Raw genomic sequence first — 20,314 nt, 5'->3', positions numbered from 1 at the left:
CTGTTTTTATGAGTCCAGTATCATCCCGATAACAAAACCTGGCAGAGACACAACAGAAAAAAGGAACTTTCATGCCAATATCCCTGATGAACACTGATGCAAAATCCTCAATAAAATACTGGCAAACCAAATCCAGCAGCACATTAAAAAGCTTATCCACCATGATCAATTTGGCTTCATCCCTGGGATGCAAGGCTGGTTCAACATATGCAAATCAGTAAACGCAATACATCACATAAACAGAACCAGTGACAAAAAACACATGATAATCTCAATAGATGCAGAAAAGGCCTTCAATAAAATTCAACACCCCTTCATGTTAAAAACTCTCAACAAACTAGGCATTGATGGAACATATCTAAAAATAACAAGAGCTATTCACGACAGATCCACAGCAAATATCATACCTGAATGGGCAAAATCTGGAAGTATTCCCTTTGAAAACCAGCACAAGACAAGAATACCCTCTCTCATCACTCATATTCAACATAGTATTCGTAGTTCTGGGCAGGGCAATCAGGCAAGAGAAAGAAACAAAGGGTATTCAAATAGGAAGGCAGGAAGTGAAATGACATCTGTTTGCAGATGACATGATTGTATATTTAGAAAACCCCATCGTCTCAGCCCAAAAATTCCTTAAGCTGATAAGCAACTTCAGCAAATCTCAGGATAAAAAAATCAATGTGCAAAAATCACAATCATTCCTGTATACCAATAATAGACAAATACAGAGCCAAACCATAAGCAAACTCCCATTCACAAACATTACAAAGAGAATAAAATACCTAGGAATAAAACTTACTAGGGATGTGAAAGACTTCTTCAAGGAGAACTACAAACCACTGCTCAAAGAAATTAGAGAGCACACAAACAAATGGAAAAACATTCCAAGCTCATGGATAGGAAGAATCAAGACTGTGAAAATGGTCATACTGCCCAAAGTAATTTATAGATTCAATGTTATTCCCATCAAGCTACCATTGATTTTCTTCATATAATTAGAAAAAAAAACTACTTTAAATTTCATATGGAACCAAAAAAGACCTTGTATAGCTGAGGCAATCCTAAGTAAAAAGAACAAAGCTGGAGGCATCATGCTACCTGACTTCAAACTATACCACAAGGCTACAGTAATCAAAACAGTATGGTACTGGCATGAAAACAGATATATAGACCAATGGAACAGAACACAGACCTCAGAATAACACCACACATCTACAACCATCTGATCTTTGACAAACCTGACAAAAACAAGCAATGCAGAAATGATTCCCTATTTAATAAATGGTATTGTGAAAACTGGCTAGCCATATGCAGAAAACTGAAACTGGACGCCTTCCTTACACCTCATACAAAAATTAACTCAAGATGGATTAAAGCCTTAAAAGTAAGAACTAAAACCATAAAAACCCTAGAAGAAAACCTAGGCAATACCATTCAGGACATAGGCATGGGCAATGACTTCATGACTAAATCCCCAAAAGTGGTGGCAACAAAATCCAAAATTCACAAATGGGATCTAATTAAATTAAAGAGCTTCTGTACAGCAAAAGCAACTATCATCAGAGTGAACAGGAAACCTACAGAATGGGAGATAATTTTTGCAATCCATCTGACAAAGGTCTAATATCCACAATCTACAAGGAACTTAAACAAATTTACAAGAAAAAAATCTCATTAAAAAGTGGGCAATGGATACAAACAGACATTTCTCAAAAGAAGACATTTATGTGACCAAGAAACATATGAAAAAAAGTTCATAATCACTGGTCATTAGATAAATGCAAATCAAAACCACAATGAGATACCATTTCATGTCAGTTAGAATGGTGATCATTAAAAAGTCAGGAAACAACATATGCTGGAGAGGATGTGGAGAAATAGGAACGCTTTTACACTTTTGGTGGGAGTGTAAATTAGTTCAACCATTGTGAAAGACAGTGTGGTGATTCCTCAGGGATCTAGATCTAGAAATACCATTTGACCCACCAATCCCATTACTGGGTATTTACCCAGAGGATTATAAATCATGCTGCTATAAAAACACATGTAAGTTTGTTGCAGGACTATTCACAATAGCAAGACTTGGAACTAACCCAATGCCCATCAATGATAGACAGGATAAAGAAAATGTGGCACATACACACCATGGAATACTATGCAGCCATAAAAAGGAATGAGTTCATGTCCTTTGCAGGGACATGGTTCTGAAGCTGGAAACTATCAATCTCAGCAAACTAACACAAGAACAGAAAACCAAACACTATATTTTCTTACTCATAAGTGGGAGTTGAACAATGAGAACATATGGGCACAGGGAGGGGACCATCACACACCAGGGCCTGTCTGGGGGTAGGGGGCAAAGGGAGGGAAAGCATTAGGAAAAATATTTAATGTAGATGATGGGTTGATGGATGCGGCAAACCACCATGGCACATGTATACCTCTGTAAGAAACCTGCACGTTCTGCACTTAAAGTATTTTTTAAAAGTATTAAAAAACTTAAAGTATTAAAAAAGAAGATACTAATTACATTCAATAAACTATTTTGTTGGTAAAAAAAAATATTGATAACTGAACAGCAACACCATTTCGGAAGTATCTTCTTATCCTGCCTTTCACATAATTATTCTCAAACTAGTCAGTAACTTCAGTGGCTTCTTTAGGCAAATGCAGATTTAATTTATTAAAAGCTCCTGAAATCTCAACAGCTAGAAGGAATATCGATGCAGCCAAGTGACTTACTTTTAAATTGAATTTACTTCATTGCCATATTGCATGGCCAATCTATAAATCCGGATTTTCTCCCAAATGCATTGGCCTGAATGAAAAAAACAAACTTTATTGGTAACACCTTGAAAGTCACTTTTAGAAGCCTTGATTGCACCTAATTTCAAATATATCATTATGGTTTGAGGATTCTATTGAAATCCATTTTATTCTGCATACAGAAAACAACAAGGTAATGTTTCTGCCTAACATAATGCAACTATACTGTGACTGTAATTTTTTTCAGATTTTAGGTGTTAGAGATGTTAGATTTTAGGGATTTAGACTAGAGGGATTTTGTTCTTTAGGGATTTAAATATTTGGGACTCTGGCATTCAGGATTGTGTCTTTCAGGATAGGATTATTATCCAAAATCTGTATGCTTTTTGAGAGGTCCTTGTGAGTTTAAATAGTACGGTCAATGAAGATCCTATCGAGAAGATGACATTGTGTGAAGATTAGAGTTAGGCACAATGTAGATCTAGAGGAAATGTATTTCTGGCAGGTGAAAGATCAAGTACAAGACTTTGCAGTGGAAACCAATCTTATTTGAGGAATGGCAAACAGATCAATAAAGATGGAGAGGATGTGAGCAAAAGGGAAAATAGAAATTAAGTTAGGGAGGAAATAGGAAGGTCAAATCGTGTAATGTCTTATGGCTTTTAACTTAGATTTTGCTCTTAGAGAAGTGCAAAATTTAAGCAGAGGAGAGACACAATCTGGCTTAGATTTCAAAGGATAATTCTGGCTGCTGCATTGAGGATGAACTAAAAGGCAGCAAGGGTGACAGAGAAATCACATAGCAGGTCATTGCTGTAACTCAGATAAGAGGTGATGAAGGCTCACAGCAGAATGATGGGAGAAGTGAGGAGTGATCAGATTCTGGACTTACCTTGAATCCAGCGGAATTGACTATTGATGAGATAAGGGATGTGAAATAAAATGGAGAATCAAAGAGGAAACCAAGGTTTGGGGGCTAGAAAATCTAAAACACACAAAAATCAAAAAAATAAAAAATAATCAATTGCATTGCCCCTTAGATAGAGAAGCTCTGGGAAAGTGAATTTGCTTGAGGGGATATCACAATTCCATTTTTGGACTTGCTCAATGTAAGCCACATTCTTCTATCCCGGGAGAGATGCTAAGAATGCAGTTGAGGCTGTTGTTCAGGAGAGAAGCTTGCTCTGAAGGTACCAATTTGGAAATCATTAACATATAGATTACACTTAAAGACAAAAACCTGAGTGACTTTCCAATCTCGTAAATGTAGACACAGAAAGGAGGTGTGGAGACACAAAAAGGTGTTTAGTAGCGATTGTCAATGCAGTAGTAAGAAGATCAGAGAACTTGGCTTCCCAAAACCAAATGCAAAAAGCATTTCAGAGGAGGATGGACTGATTAAGAGACAAATGTTGCTAGCAAGCCAAGTGTGTTGAGCACTGAGAATTACAAATTTGAATTTTTCAGTGATGTTTTTGACAAGAAGAGTTTTGGTGGAGAAATGACAGAAGAAAAGACCAACTTGAAGATAAATCAAGAAAGTGGACAGCGACTGGAGACAGAAAATACTGTACAGACAATACTGCAGAGGAATTTTGCTACTAAGCAAAGCAATGAAAAGCATTTGTGGAAGTGGGAATATCTAAAGATGTGTGGGGCAAGAATATTTTTTCTTTTTATTTTGGAAAAAATACAGCATGTTTGTATGTTGTGAGTTGGTAGAAATTAGTACACACACGGACACACTCATGTATATAATGAATGGGGGAGAATTGCTAATGTTCTCAAGTAGAGTCAAGGGCACTGGATCTAGTGCACAAGTCTAGCAGTCAGTCTTATAAAGAAGCTAGGACACTTTTCCCAGAGTAACAGAGAAGAACATGGAGACTACAGGCAGAGGTATAGATCAGGGAGTAGGTGTGGTATGGGGAATGTAGAATTACATCTTAATCACTCCACGTTTCTCAGAGAAATAATGTCATCAGCTGCATATGAGGAGGGGGAGGTCTGAAGAAAAACGGAAGAGAGAGTGCACCTGGAAAATTGGATTTTCAAAAAGCACAAAGCAAGAATTCTGCATTGTTGTGAATGTATTTGATTTTACCAAAGAAATATATAGAGAATAAGACAGACCCCTATGAACACGTTCTCCTAGGGAGAACGGCTGAGGAAAAAAATTCCATGCTAGTAGAATGGTCATGTGTGTGTACGTATGTGATTTTACGTATACTGAATTATAATACCCTATCCTCACTCCATATACCATGGGATCATCTTTCAGCTCATCGAAGAGATTTACCTTATACCTTGTAAAGCTAGCCTCTCTTTAAAAAACTGTTTTACTTCTTGTATGTATTTCCACTATGTACAAATGCAGCATATATTTATTGGTCTTCTTTTCCAGAATTTTGCTATATTAAATGCTTCGATAAGCATCTCTGTAATATATATTTATATATCTATGTTATTACATAATTAGATTGAATTTAAGAGATGAAATTGCCACATTAAATACTTTCATATGTAAGTAGAGGTATGAGGCTGCTGGGATGTCTACATGTAACAAAAACAATAAGGAAACATGATATAACAATCTATAACAGTATCACAGTCTTCCAAACCATAAGGTTTCAGGTATGCTATCTTCAAACCACACTGAAGGATGGTGTTAACAGTTTCTAATTCTCCATACACCTTTCTAATTTTCCAGTACCTTTAAACTAAGGAATGAGTCATCTCATTAATTTACCATTCTCTACATCACATTAACAATGTTTTTAGATATGGTGTAATCTCCTGTGGTTTCTAAGGAACCACTCTGATCACCTGGTTTACGGTTATCTTTTCAATTGGTAATTCAATGTAAGTTTTATGTGTAATTTTATATTGATAAAGGAAAACAAGTTGAGAATGATTAATAAAGTGTAAAAGCAACTTTATGTAAGCCATGAAAATATGGATATATGTTTCTACTTGTCCTTGATTGTTAAAATGACAAACCTCATTAAACTTGAATAATAAGTATTGCTCAACCACTTTCAAATACTGGGCACCAATGTCATACAGGGCATTATTTCCAGTTTAAATTAGATGTCAATACATATCACAAATAAAAAGTAATTGGCTATTCAACCATGATTATAGGCCATATTAATCTGTTAATGAATTTTAGCAACTATACAGTGTTAATAAAGAATGAGAGATAATCAAATATTTCCAAATTACATATGGGTACCAACTATAGTTTAAGCCATTTTAAGAGCCAGAAGTAAGGTTAAAAACAGTAGTCTGCAGAATGGGATGTGTGCATCTGCAACTAAGTAAACTAAACTAGTAAAAATTATACTAGAACTCTAGAGTTTCTATTTAGACTATTCAACATGTCCCATATATGCTTGTATCTTGGTGCAAATATTAGAAATTGAACCAAATAAAGACCATCACAGATGAAATTATCAGTAACACAGGGATATGCTTTTAGACTCTCACTGAAATAATCAATGAAATAAGAATTGATCTGTCTAGCCACACAGCAAAGAGTTTATCTAGCATTTATGTTGAAGTACTAGTGTAAAGATGTCTATTAATGGGATAGGTGTGATAGCTGCAGAAATAAAGATTATGTTCAAATATATAGAAAAGTTCGAGCATGTAATAGTTTATTTTTGATGACATCTCCAAGCACAAACACAGGAATATCTATATAGGTATAAATATACTTTGTTACTTTTGTCAAGATGGCTTTCAGAAACAAACGAACGAAAAACCTTGAAGTCACTCTAACATTCTTTCAATCTTATATGTAAGATACACTTAATTGGTCCTACAGAAGTAAAAGTCTCTCATAGCAGGTAACAACCAAGACTGAAGCAGATGGTAAAAAGGACATTGTCATCTATACGAGGCAAGTTGAAAGTGGCCAGTGATGAAACTGTGCCTTTTGGAGCCAGGCAGAGGCCCCCTCCAAAAGGTACAATTTCATCCCCTGTCACCTACAACTCTCAAATTTGGTTCTCTAGATCTTTAAGGATTTTATATTGAAGATAAAAATTAGCCTATTGGAAAAATGGGACTTTTGTTTATTGTATAGATATGATTGATTATGTAACATTTTGACTCTAAATATAGAAGGTAAAAATTATGTAAGAAATGAATCTTTCCCTCAAGGAACTTGGAGTGTTCTTCTCCATTACTCTATTAGGCCATTCAGGTGCTGCTATAAAGAAATACCTGAGACTGGGTAATTTATAAATAAAACAGGTTTAATTGGCCCACAGTTCTGCAAGCTTTACCTGAAGCATGGTGCTGGTATCCATTCAGCTACTGGTGAAGCCTTGGGGAGCTTTCGATCATGGCAGAAGGCAATGGGGAAACAGACAGGTCACATGTCAAAAGGAGGAACAAGTGAGTCAGAGAGAGAGAGAGAGAGAGTGGGGAGGTAGGTGCCACACACTTTTAAACAAGCAGACCTCATGTGAACTCAGAGCGAGAATTTACTTATCACCAAGAAGATGGCCCAAGCTATTCATGGGAGATCCACTCCCATGACCCAAACACCTCCCACCAGGCCCCACCTCCAACACTGGGAATTACATTTCAACATGAGATTTGAGTTGGGACAAATATCCAAACTATAACAATTACACATTCTGTGTTACATGGAATTGTAATTTTATTGCAATTTGAAAAGACAAGAATATATATGTACACACACACACGTTTGTCAGATAGATAGATAGAGAGAGAGAGAGAGAGAGAGAGAGAGAGAGAGAGAGAGAGACAGAGGCATGAACTAGTAATTCTAACAATAATTTCCTGTGCATCCTTGGATTAAGAAACCAAGAAAATATATTTTTGGTATCGAGAATAATGTTCTTCAATGTCAGAAGAAGGAGTTACAATATGGGTATAGAGAATTTTGGAATAAACTTTCTGTGTTCAATTGAAATTAGAGATATAAGTATAAATTCATAGTTTTCAACATCCATCTATCTGGTAATAAATATAGTGTGTTTATAGAAGTATATAAGCAAATATATATATATATACCTATTCACACATATAAACATACATTTATCTATGTTTACATATGTGTGAATAGGTATATATGTTTTTGCTTATATACTTATAACTATGTATACTAATAGATGTATTTGCTTATATACTTATAACTATGTAAACTATGTATGTTTACATAGTTAAATATGTTTATGTGTATGAGGAGGTATATATGTATTTGCTTATACATAGTTAACTATATGTTTACGGGTGTGAGTAGGTATATATGTATTTGCTATATCTGCCAGCTTAAAGGGCCTTGAAACAATTACACCCAAGTAGAAATGATCACTCCAGAGTCCAGATCTTGGTTTTTACATTCCATTATCCACTAAAGGAACCCCAGAAAAATGACCTATTTCAGGCTGGGACAATAAAAATACAAGGTAATTCAAGAACATATTGTAGCAAACAAACAAAAAAACAGGTACTCAAAGATTAATGATCACATGTCCAAAGGATAAAGGAGTCAGAATGTAGGAGTTGCCACTAGCCAAATCTGATACAGCTTTTGAGCATTAGACAATGAGAATAAGAGATTATAACCCAATGATTAAAGAAAAAGGATCCATGATTCCATACATCAATTAAGTAATTAATTGATGAAGGGCTGCCACTTGGGGTAGAGGGAATAGAAGGGTGTTCCTTACAGTAGAAATCAACACAAAAAGAATAATATAATTACAAAATAACCATTTGGTAATCATCCTAAGAATAATTAAGGCAAGAATCAACAATAAATGGTGAAAATTGCAAATGGATTTTGATAAGTAACCAGATATTTTCACCTGTTTGAAGTATCACCTCTCAATTTACTTACTGCTTACAAAGAAAAAATATTAAACTTTTAATGGACAAAGCTGACATACAATAACTTATCCAAGGTTGACATCACCAGAAGAGGACAAATTGACCTCAAACCTCCAGAAGTGATGAACTCAAAAGAACACTTGTGTATACTGTCAACAAAAAATGCAATAAAATGGAACGAGTTTCTACAAATAGCTGGTCAATATTTGTACTGTTTTAAATGACTGAAGCACTTTTTTTATTAAAGGGTAAAAGGGACATGAAAATTGAATGCAAGAAATAACCAGAAATGTGGGTATTTTGAAGGACACTATGAGAATGAAGGGTGAAATTTGTTTAAGGTCTGCAGATTATCTATGTTTCCACGTTTTTTCTGATTTTATAAGTATATAATGGTTATGTAAAATAATGGATTCACTTTTAGAAACTATAAAGTATGTAAAGGCAACATCCTGTAACAAATTCTACAATAGCTTCCCCAAATGAGAAAATAATATATTAATATAAGACCTGTGTGTTCTTGACAGAAAGAGAGAAAGAAATAAAAGGTGAAGATTACCGTTTAGAGAATCCGATTGAGGGAGATGCAGGAATACTTTGTACATTTTTTGCAAATCTTATCTGAGTCTCAAATAATATATCCAAACAAAAATTTAAAAGAAAATAATGCCAATTATTGTATGGAGCCTTTTAGAGATTTCAAATGAACATTATAATATGGAAGAACCTGCAATTATTACTTGCAAAATTTTGCTTAGCTTTTATTTCCAAGATATCTGATAAGTAGTTATGTGTGCCCACTTGATTGTTGCCAGAAATTTCTATATTGTGAATTTAACAGTATTTGCACAGCTGTAGAAATGACTGATCACTTATTTCTATTCCAAAATAAATGCATGCATATCTTTCAGGAATATCCTAAAAAGAGGTGTGGTGATACACAAAGCAGAATCCAGACGTCCTACGGTGTTTCTGGACAGGCTGTGGTCCTACAACCACTGCTTAGAAGTGCTACACGTTGATAGCCAGTACATATGACGATGTGGAAAAACAGGCATGCTCTACATACTGGTATGGGCATATAAATTAAACAACCTATCTGTAGGAAAATATTACAATATATATTAAACTTAAGAATTTATCCTAGGAAAACAATCTGTTAACTGTAGAAAAATGCGTGAACAAATAGTAAATACTATATTATTTGTATAGTGGAACTCTCGAGAGCAACTTAATTGTCCACATTATAAGACCAATCTAGAAATAGAATACATGAATGCTATACAACTCTGTACAGAATCCTAGCTGAGAGTCTGAGTACCTAACTTGGATAGCCTAAATTCAAATCTTGTCTTTGTTACTACCTGGGTAACTCCTGTTTAAGCCCCAAGTCTTCCATCATGTAATTACTGTGAAAGAAGATAAAATAGGCATTTCATAGGGTTATTGTGAGAATGAGTGCATAAAATATTCAGCACATTGCCTGACATGAGTTAGATACAAAATAAAATCTAACTACTATTTTATTATTAATTGATACTCACATAGTACAACATGCTGCAGCTATTATATTCCATGGTGTCTACCTATATGCAATCTATATTAATTTTATATCATATTTAAATATAATGTTAAAGCAAAAAAGTCAGTTTCAAAAAGCATTGTAGTATGATCCTGTGCATGTGTGCATCTCCACAGAATTTATCAAATAAAGTGTAGTCTAAATATTAATACAATATTTTTTTGTTTATGCATGTAGTATTTCCATAATCATGAAAAGAGGAGTGTCGTTTTCATTTAAAAAAAATGCCACCACCAATACTTAACCCCCTCCCCTTCCTCTCAGTCTTATTATCAATTTTTATTGTTCAGAGAAACAAGAGAGCCCAACACTTCAGTACAAGTTATGAGTGAGGACTCTGCACTTGACAAGAGTATCCTTCACTCACTCACCTTGAAAGCATCTCTCATTCTGACTAAATAACCAACTTGTTTTATGTGGGCATTCCATTTTAAATTAACATTGGCAAATTTACACTAAATTATTGGAATTTTGCATGATAAAATTGTAGTATATTAATAATGCCTCTACCTAAGGATTTTTTTAAAGTTAAATATGCACTGTGTTTATAGGTGCTAGGTGGGAAGCAATGTCTACTAAAACAAAGAAATTAAGTATAACAACTTGGTAAAGCAAAAAAGTAATGCAATTTTTAATGCAGGTTATGCTTTATGAAAAGACAAGTATTAAATAAGCAAAAATGACTATACTTCTATAAGAGGTCATTAATGATACAGCACACCATTATTTTATGTCCTCCAAAAGGAATTAAAGTAAAAATGATTTCTTGTCACATTTATTGTAATACGCATCCTAACTTCAGAAATGTTAACTATGAAAGAAAATAAAACCCACCAAGTTTTAGAAGAATGACTTATCATGTTTCCATAGAGCCTTTATATCTTGACATTGTATTATGGAAGTCACTGCATCAAATCCTGTGAGATGCATTAAATTGGGGTTTTATTCTTGTTTTAATTATTGGCTATCAACACAATTTGCATAATACTGAGTCAGTGTATATAATGAAAAGGGTTAAAGCTCTAAGCAAAGAATATTCCTATAAATCACATCCATAATTAACACATGAAGGGCTAATAAAAATCTGAAACACAGAACTTTTTTGTTTTCCTTTTTTGTTATTTCTGGCTCAAAGCTAATAAAACAATAATCTTGCACACATGTTTTTTCTTCCCCATCCAAGATAAACCAGTGCTTAATGGAGAGTCGAGAAGCTTATTATGAAAGCTGATCTAAATCAATAGCATACAGACAGTGGTTAATGATGCTCGGCAGCTTTTTCAAATGCATTTCCTGACAGCATCACATCCCTCTGGCCAAGAGTTATTGGGCACACATCTTGAAAAGCACACTGTGACACAGAGAACGCGTGCAGATGCCTGGTGCTTGAGACTAAATTTAATCACCTCCTGCTTGTGACCATTTGGCAGCTTTAGGAAAGTTCTCTCCTGAACGAACTCTCTGAAGCTGAGCTATTAAAGTGCTAATTAAAGAAAGTACATGGAAGACATGAACACTAGGAGTCTGGGGTAACTGGCTACAAAAAAGACAAGGCTGAAACACATCACTTTGTCTGCTTGTCCTGATTAGACTCTAATTCGAATACCAATATTTCACTGCACGCCAAGGTGCCCTGGGAGGGTACCTCCTCTCTCTCGGCTGGATGGATGGCTCTTGTGTGAAAAGGGAAAAATAGCAATTTTGTTTTATATTTAATCCTCTGACACCCTCAAGATCAACAGGGAAGTCTACACAACCTTTTCTGTGTATCTTGATATGACTTATTAAAGATGATTGGGGGGAAGAAAATGAAAACAATCTAATGAAACCAATAAGGAATTCTGTGCCGTACAAGTTAACCAACAAGCCCATCATGAAGCAACAGTATTTACAGTTGAAGTGCTTATGTGCTGCCTATAAACCAGCTCAAAACAATGCATCTATTTCTCATCTATTTTTAGCTTCTTTCATAAGTGAGACACTTATACAGCAATTGGTCTAGGGCAGGAAAGGAAAAGGAATTTAAGGGGAGGGATGTATTTGCAAAAGTTTTGAAGCATCCATCACACCCTAGACAGTTAGATGTGCACCATGCCTGCACCATTTTATTTAATCTAACCAATAACCCACTGAAGTTGGTATTCTTTCTTTCTTGATTGATGAACAATTTGAGATAAATAGGGTTATCAATCTACCTAGGTTGTACTATAAAATACTCAGTGAATTCCAATTTTTAAATATGAGGAAACTGTGGAGCAAGGAGGTTTGTTTTTGTTTGTTTTGTTTTGTTTTTTGCTAAGAGCACATAGCCAGTTAATTCTGAACCCAGAATTTGAGTCTAAATGCTCTTATGAAGAGTATATATGAATTGCCACATACTAAATATGACTACAAATTATTTGATCACTAAAATGGATCTCAATATTAATATAATTAAAGTAAATATAACATTAAATGACACAAATTTAATTCTTAGTAATACTTGCTATTTCTCCACTAAAATGTATTTCGGTCACGAAAAACAGACCAAAGCCACACTGTTCAATGAGTGTTGAAACAGTGACATCATCTTTATATATGAATGAGAGTATATAAAATATTTGCTCAGCAAAATGATTCCCATAATATTTTAAAGGCAAGCATGCTGCTATGTCATACTTTGTAGAAAAACTGAATGTAAGTAAATATTTAAAGCTGAAAAATCCCTCTGAATTTGGCTTATTTACTAGAATCCATTTTTAAAAGTTCATTGTCTTTGATGTAACTTCTTATTTTGAGCTTGGCATGAAAGATGTTTTTGGAAGCCCAGGTTTTAATCTAGTACACAAACTTCAGAGGAGAAAGAACATTTTTCTGCAAACACATACCCAAAACATCATGTAACGTTGTAAACCAAAGTCCTAGAGGAAGAGGTGAGAAATCATTGAGCCCAGATTCTTTGCAGGGAAAGGGCCATAGGAAGAGGTTTCTAAGTGATGGGGCAGCTGAAAAAGAAATTGAGAAGAAAAATAATAGAACTTTTAACTGACTTGATATGATTTTCTCTCTCTCCTCCAGTCACCCTTGACTAACTTCTCTTTGAAATATTAAATAAAGTTTACATTTGTCTTCATATCAGTGAGTTATTTTTGAGAAGTTGAAAGAGCTGTTGAAAAAGAATCTGTGAGCCGGAGAAAGAAGGTACCATGATAGAGTGAGTGTCTCGTATTTCACAGAAATAGGAAGGAGGAGATGAGCAGAACTCTTAGTCACGTGGGAACAGAGAGCTGACTGATGACACAGAGCTGTGCTTCAGATGGTAAAGTGGTCAGAATCAATGCCCAGATTATAAAATCAGGAGCCAAGACACCTGAAAAAACTTTCAATATATGAACTAAAGAAGAACAAGCAATCAGCACAGTCGTGCAGGAGGTCTTCCACCACCGTCTCAAAGTGAGCATAATTCCAGGTCCTTTTTGCTTATGTGACCATTTGTTAAGTAATGGCTGCATCTGCTCTTTTTGACTTCCATTTCAAAGTGAGAGTTTCTCCTTCTGGGCAAGCCTGATCCTTCTCTGCCTTGGACTTCACACAGTGCTACAAATCTTAGTCCCAATGTTCCTCACGAAGGTCATCAGGAACAGCACTGTCTGAGACAGATACCCCCTTCTAGAGTCCCACTGAACCCATGCACACCTCCTTTCTATCACTTACATGTTGACCAAACTTACTGCAAATTGTGGCTGAATGGAGTCAGTTTCCATGAAAGTGGGAGGTACCCCATGTCAAGCAAAGAGGATAAAGTTCTCTCACTAGTCTTCCCCTGAGAAATGGTGCTCAGCAAACAAACCAGTGGGTTCCAGGGCAGTGAGTAATGGGAATGAAGGAGGTGAGAAACATGGGACATCCCTACCCCATTTCCAGAAGACCGTGAAATCCTTGCAGGCAGGGACATACACTTTTTTTTCTATTTTCAATGCTTAGTCCATTTCCTGGTTTGTGATATGCATGTTTCAAGATGTGTGTTTCCTATGCTGAAAAATGAATTAACTCCTCAAAGAATGAGCAAATGAACATCCAACCAATTTTATTAAGACACGAAGGATTTAACATTTTGATGTTTTTTTAAAATATATAACACATAACAGTTCATACATAGAGCAGAAAGATCCATTTAAAGAGAGCAAATCATAGCTGCTCTGGGGAAGCCCCGTGGCCACAGTCAAGACTCTAGGTGAGGTTGCAGAATAAAACAGTGGCTGCATGGAGTTAGTTTGTGCCCTAGTCATCTCCCTCTGAAAAATGGTGCCAGAGAAGCAGAATCACACAGTGAGTAATGGGGCAGATAGGAGGTGGGATATTAAACTGAAACATGTGAGGATATTGGGTAAACCAGACAATCCAGATGGTCTTAGACATAAATGTGCGAAACAATGTGTCAGTGAAAGAGCACAGAACAAGTTGCATCTGACAAGAAGAGGGCGGCAGCAGATGGATTTTGATGCACTGAACTAGGACTCTAAATTACCTCCTTTACAGTCTGCAAAGGATCAGTGGCCCTGCCACACAGGTCTTGAGATTGATACCATTATGCTTCATTTCTAAAGATGCGTATTTACAGCACCTAGGTAGTATCAAATAAATTATTACATAATACTGCAGGTTTGTCATCCTTTATATTTATTGAGAATGTTGTGCTTTTCAAGTACTTTCATAAACATTACTAAGAACAATGCCTTGAGAAGGGGAAACTGAGACAGGTAGGAAATTTGAGTTCTAGTATGTTAAATAACCTCTAATATCAAACGGGCATGTATTGGCTAAAGATATCAACTAGAATTTAAATGTTTTTCTCTAGCACTTTCCCACATCATAGGCGTGTTTCTCCAAGGCAGCATATAGACATAGGGGCCATAGAGACAGGCTTGAGCATCGACACCTAACTTAAACATCGTACAGGTTAACCAAATGCTATTACAGGTGATCAATGCATTAAAATGTAACAAATATTTTACCAACAAGCATAAAACTACACCAACTTTAAGCAAACATCAAGTAAGTATATTTGAAATCAACTTTACAGATTAAGACTAATTTCAGGAGGGACTATGCAAAAGGAAAATTATGAAAATAGGTCAACTTAAAGGAGAGGCAAGGTTAACAATTTTTGTCAACTATTTCCCCATTGACTAGAATTACCTCTGGATAATAGCGATATGCTTAAAACAGCATATTATGTTTCTGAACATAAGTGCATTATAAAACATGATATACTTTTTGGAAACATAAGTGTATTATTTTTTATGCTTCCTAACAAGTTACCACAAATTTAGCAGTTTAAAACAAGTCAGTTATTATTAATATTTCACAGGTGCTGAGGATTGAGAATCGAGGCAAAAGAACTAGCTGCACCCTCTCCTGAGGGTCTCATAAGGTTACAGTCAAGGTGTTGACTGGGCTGCGTCCTCATCTGGAGGTTCAACTGCAAAGGAATTTCTGCTTCCACAGTTACTCAAGGTTTGGCGAATTCATTTCCTTGCTGCTATGGGACTAAGGGTCATGGATTATTTTGGACTGTCTGCTAGGGGTTGCCTTCAGCAATTACAGGCCATCCACAGCTCCTTGACATTTGAACACTTTCATTAAGCCAATAAGAAAATTCTCTGCTACTTGAAGTCTCTCAGCTCAGGGAAGATCCAATCCATCCTTTAAGGCTTTCAACTGATTATGTTAGACCCACCCGGGATAATCTCCTTCTTGATCAACTCAAAATCTACTACCTCAGGATCTTAATTAATTACCTCTGTAAAATCCCTACCCTTTGCCAGAGTGTAACATTCCATCACTTCTTCTATATTATATGGGCTGGAAGCAAGGTACAGGTCTCACTCACATTCAAGAGGATGGGATTATAAAGGTATGAACACTAGGTTGAGGATTATAGGTATTCACCCTAGGGCATGTCCAATACCATAAATATCAGGCATTTTTAACTAGGGAGAAAGAAGCTATTTATTCAAGAGGCAAGCAGGAGTGAATGACCTAAACTGTTTTTATTAAAAGGCTTTAGTGTACTTCCCTATTAGAAACAATAAAAGGGCCTTTAAACTAGTTCATATGGAGATACTCTTTTACTATTTTATCACTATTGCTTTTTATCTCTGTGCAGAATCTACAGTAGCTCAGCTACAATATTGCCGCCCTCAGGCCCCCCCACCTCTGCCCACAACAAGGCGTTATTGAGGTTGCTTTCGCTTCCTTACTTTTGACATCCTCAAAGTTGTAAATATGCAAATATGAAAACCATTATATTATTTACAAAGGAGGGAAATACTATCTTTGACATTAAATAATTCAAATTTATGTGAGGAATTATATGTAAAAGACCATAAGGTCATCTTTATTAGCTCTGGGGAATCAGCCTGTATTGAGGCAATAATTAGCTGTTTGTGCCAGAAAAGAAAAGCTCATAGAAGTTATTTCAAGGAAGAATTTATTCTTTGTGTGTGCATGTGTATCTGTTTATCTTGAAACTACATCTGAAATACCAGAAGTAATTGGGCAAAATATGTCATCTTAAATTGTGGCTACATTTCAGTAATTTTTAAAGCTGAAAAACTTATTAGCAGTGCAAAGTGAAGAAAAGCACATTTGCAAAGAAAGTAAAGGTAAAATGCCTTAAATGGTGCTGCATTTTTATTCCCAATTAATTCCCAAACAATAAAATACAAGCATCTTGCTTTCTAAATGGCACCTTCAGCTGTTTTTTAAATTCTGATAAATATATAAAAGGGAAAAAATCTCTATAACTACAAATATAGGATATATACTGTAATGACAGTAATGAAGCATCATTTCTGGGATATTTTTTCAAATTTAAATACAACCATCATGTTTTATGTATTTATTAATAAACATTCAAAAAAGAATTTATATTTTTAACTTTGGCATCTTTTTCTCAATACTGAAAAATGGAGTCTGATATGACTTAGAATTATTTCAGTTAAAGGGTAAATGGAAGAGGAGTTATGACCATGCTGGTATTGGCCAGAGTTGAGAGAATAGTGGTGGTCTTGCACATTTTGAAAAAATATTGTAGTTAGTCCCTCTTTCCTCCATTCAAGAACAATTACTACAGAAAAAAAGAACTAGAAATATAGAAAGTCATTGCTCTGAGATAAAACACAGGATTGATAAGTTATTTAAACTTTGTTGGCTCTTAAACCAGTTTGGACTTTCCTTTAACTTTAACAGCACTTTTAAAGTGTTCTCAATACCTTGAGACTCTGAGAAGTTTCTTCATCTCTGCTTGGATATTAAACATCAAGACCATAGGCTATGATTCTGTTGCTCCTGGGAGAAAGAAGGTCTCAGGGGTAGAGGGAAGGGCAAGAAATCACTGTGAAAGCGATGAGGAGAAGGAAGAGACAACTCTTGAGGACCTCCAGGTCAGCTGGACCCTAAGCCACTTGCTCTCACACTGTTGTTGGTGCCTAGCACACACTAACATTTCAGATCTGAAGCAAGAACATATATGATGTTTAAAATTTTTGTTTATACCATATGTGTTAAAACATACCTTTTTGAGTGAGTTTTCATTATAATCTTAATTTACAATGTATCATAATATATCATGTGTTTTGATCCATGATTATTAGCATAAAAAGTATAGTTGTATTGGAAACGTTCCTGTTACTGATGGGCGTGGAGCTGTTCTTAGTGCATTCATGTAACCACAGGTGAGTACCATTTTTGATACACTTACGATTCTGCACCAATTCCATTCCTACGCTCTGTTTTTGTTTTTACAGAAGCAAAAGCTGAGAGGGCTTTTTCACCTTAAATAGGTTGATGTCAAGAAAAAGAGCATTGTTTGTCTTTATGATGCTCAAGTCTCTAAAACCCATTCCTATTTTTTCTAACAATACTATTACAACCATTTGCCATCATAATGATCAGCTGGAAGCTTGATTACTCTTCCTTAAAATCAAACGGGAAATCACCTATCTTAGGGGAAATCACCTATCTTAGGAGCAGTTTTGCTATCAGGTCATTGGAACTATTTACTTTTTAAACATATAATACTTTGATTTGCGTCTGAGGCATTTCTGGGGTTTTACACCATGCACATTGGGGGTTGTTTTGAAGGAAAATCCAGGATGCCTGTTAGGTCTGTTCTTTGTATAGAGCAGGAGAGAGATGCTGTGAAAGGAGATACAGAGGAGTAGAATGGGAGTTGGAGAGGAAGCTGACCTCACACCTGTTCTCAGGCTAACCCATCTTGGGAAGGAAGGAAAACAGAAGCTGAGAATCTGAAAGGTCTGAAGACCACCGTTGTAGGCAAGTCTACGTCTGAGCTCTGTTCCCTAGGAAATTCCAATTGAGCAAACATTCCTTGTATATAAATAACCATACACATGCTGTTTCCATCTGACAGATTAAAACTTCATCACCTTGGCTGGACGTGGTGACTTATGCCTGTAATTCTAGCACTTTGGGAGGCTAAGGCGGGTGGATCACTTCAGATCAGGAGTTCAAGACCAGCCTGGCCAACATGGTGCAACTCCATCTCTACAAAAATACAAAAATTAGCCAGGTGTAGTGTTTCATGCCTGTAGTCCCAGCTACTCGAGAGGTTGAGGCTTGAGAATCACTTGAACCTGAGAGGCAGAGGTTGCAGTGAGCCCAGATTGCTCTACTGCACTCCAACCTGGGCTACAGAGTGAGACTGTCCAAAAAAAAAAAAAGATGGCCGGGCGGGTGGCTCATGTCTGTAATCCCAGCACTTTGCAAGGCCAAGGCGGGAGGATCACGAGGTCAGGAGATCAAGACCATCCTGGCCAACACGAGGAAACCCTATCTCTACTAAAAATACAAAAAAAAAAAAAAATTAGCCGGGCATGATGGTGGTCACCTGTAATTCCGGCTACTCGGCAGGCTGAGGCAGGAGAATGGCGTGAACCCGGGAGGCGGAGCTTGCAGTGAGCCAAGATCACACCACTGCACTCCAGCCTGGGCGACAGAGCGAGACTCCGTCTCAAAAAAAAAAAAATATATATATATATATATATATATATATATATATATATATATATATATATAAAATCACCTCATATTGCTCAACCTATCACATGGCATATTTTGTATGTTTCACATCACAGACACATTCTGTGCCAAGTAGGTATAATTATCTTTATTTTACGGATGAAGTCACTAAGACTCAGAGAAATTAACTGACAGTCTTCTAAGAACAGTAAATTCTCTCCATTTCAGTGTGATGTTGTTCATTAAAGACAGGAAAAAAATCACAATGTATTAAATATTCTAAAGATGAACATGGAAGTTAATTCATAATATTTAAATCACACACAACTCTGAGTCTTTTTCCTGGTGGAAATGGTTTTCTGCATCCTTATGGACAATCAAGCCTGTTCTGCTGAACCAAAGTATGAATTAAAGGTCATGATTTTTTTATGGAGCCCAGTCCAAATGATAAGGGTTGTCGCAATACATGTAGATGTCAAAGTACAGTGCATTGAGTCAGATAAAGCCAGAAAAAGGGGAATTTTAAAGATCTTTCTTCTCATTACCACTGTAATGATACATTCTAAATGATGAGCAGTTAACTAAAACGCACAAAGTGTTTAACCAGTGTGCTTGTGGAAATACAATACAAACCTGAATTTTTTTCTTGAACAGTAAATAAGATTTAAAAAACATATGGGCCACATGTATAAGTCTTGAGACAAATTAATGCCATAATATGAAGTGTTGGGAAGCCAATACCTCATCAATTAGAGAAGAGAGGACACCCGGAGAATGTTTACATTCTGTTGACATTGGAAATACAAGAACCAAAGACACATTACAGGTAGAAGAATTTAAATTATTCAAATTAGAATTCCTCAGGGGGTCATATTTTATTACATTCTCTATAAATAAGCAAGAAGCTGCCTGATATTTTCTTAGGCTCTTAATAAGCTATTCAATTTAAAGTTTTTCTTTTATATTCATTGAATGTTAACTATAAAATCTGTATAATTCAACCTTTAATTAAAGACCTCACAGAAACATTACAGTTCATTTAAATTGCAGAATAAATTTGTGGCAAATAAG

At 35.7% G+C, this 20,314-nt stretch overlaps 1 long non-coding RNA gene across 1 annotated transcript in view; it reads left to right on the top strand.

The window, feature by feature from the left end:
• The window catches only part of LOC139360093 (uncharacterized), a 54,318-nt gene extending 36,376 nt beyond the window's left edge, over nucleotides 1-17,942 (top strand). Inside the window, exons 3-5 of the long non-coding RNA XR_011617199.1 lie at nucleotides 9,549-9,708; nucleotides 15,570-15,715; nucleotides 17,857-17,942. This is a non-coding gene — a long non-coding RNA (uncharacterized lncRNA). The remainder of the gene's footprint in view (nucleotides 1-9,548; nucleotides 9,709-15,569; nucleotides 15,716-17,856) is intronic.
• Nucleotides 17,943-20,314: the final 2,372 nt, after the last annotated feature.

Source organism: Macaca nemestrina, chromosome 19, assembly GCF_043159975.1.
Source record: "Macaca nemestrina isolate mMacNem1 chromosome 19, mMacNem.hap1, whole genome shotgun sequence".
In the NCBI taxonomy this organism is placed as follows: Eukaryota; Metazoa; Chordata; class Mammalia; order Primates; family Cercopithecidae; genus Macaca; species Macaca nemestrina.
Note: the sequence above shows the minus strand (reverse complement) of the source record. Positions and strands in the feature narration are given on the sequence as shown.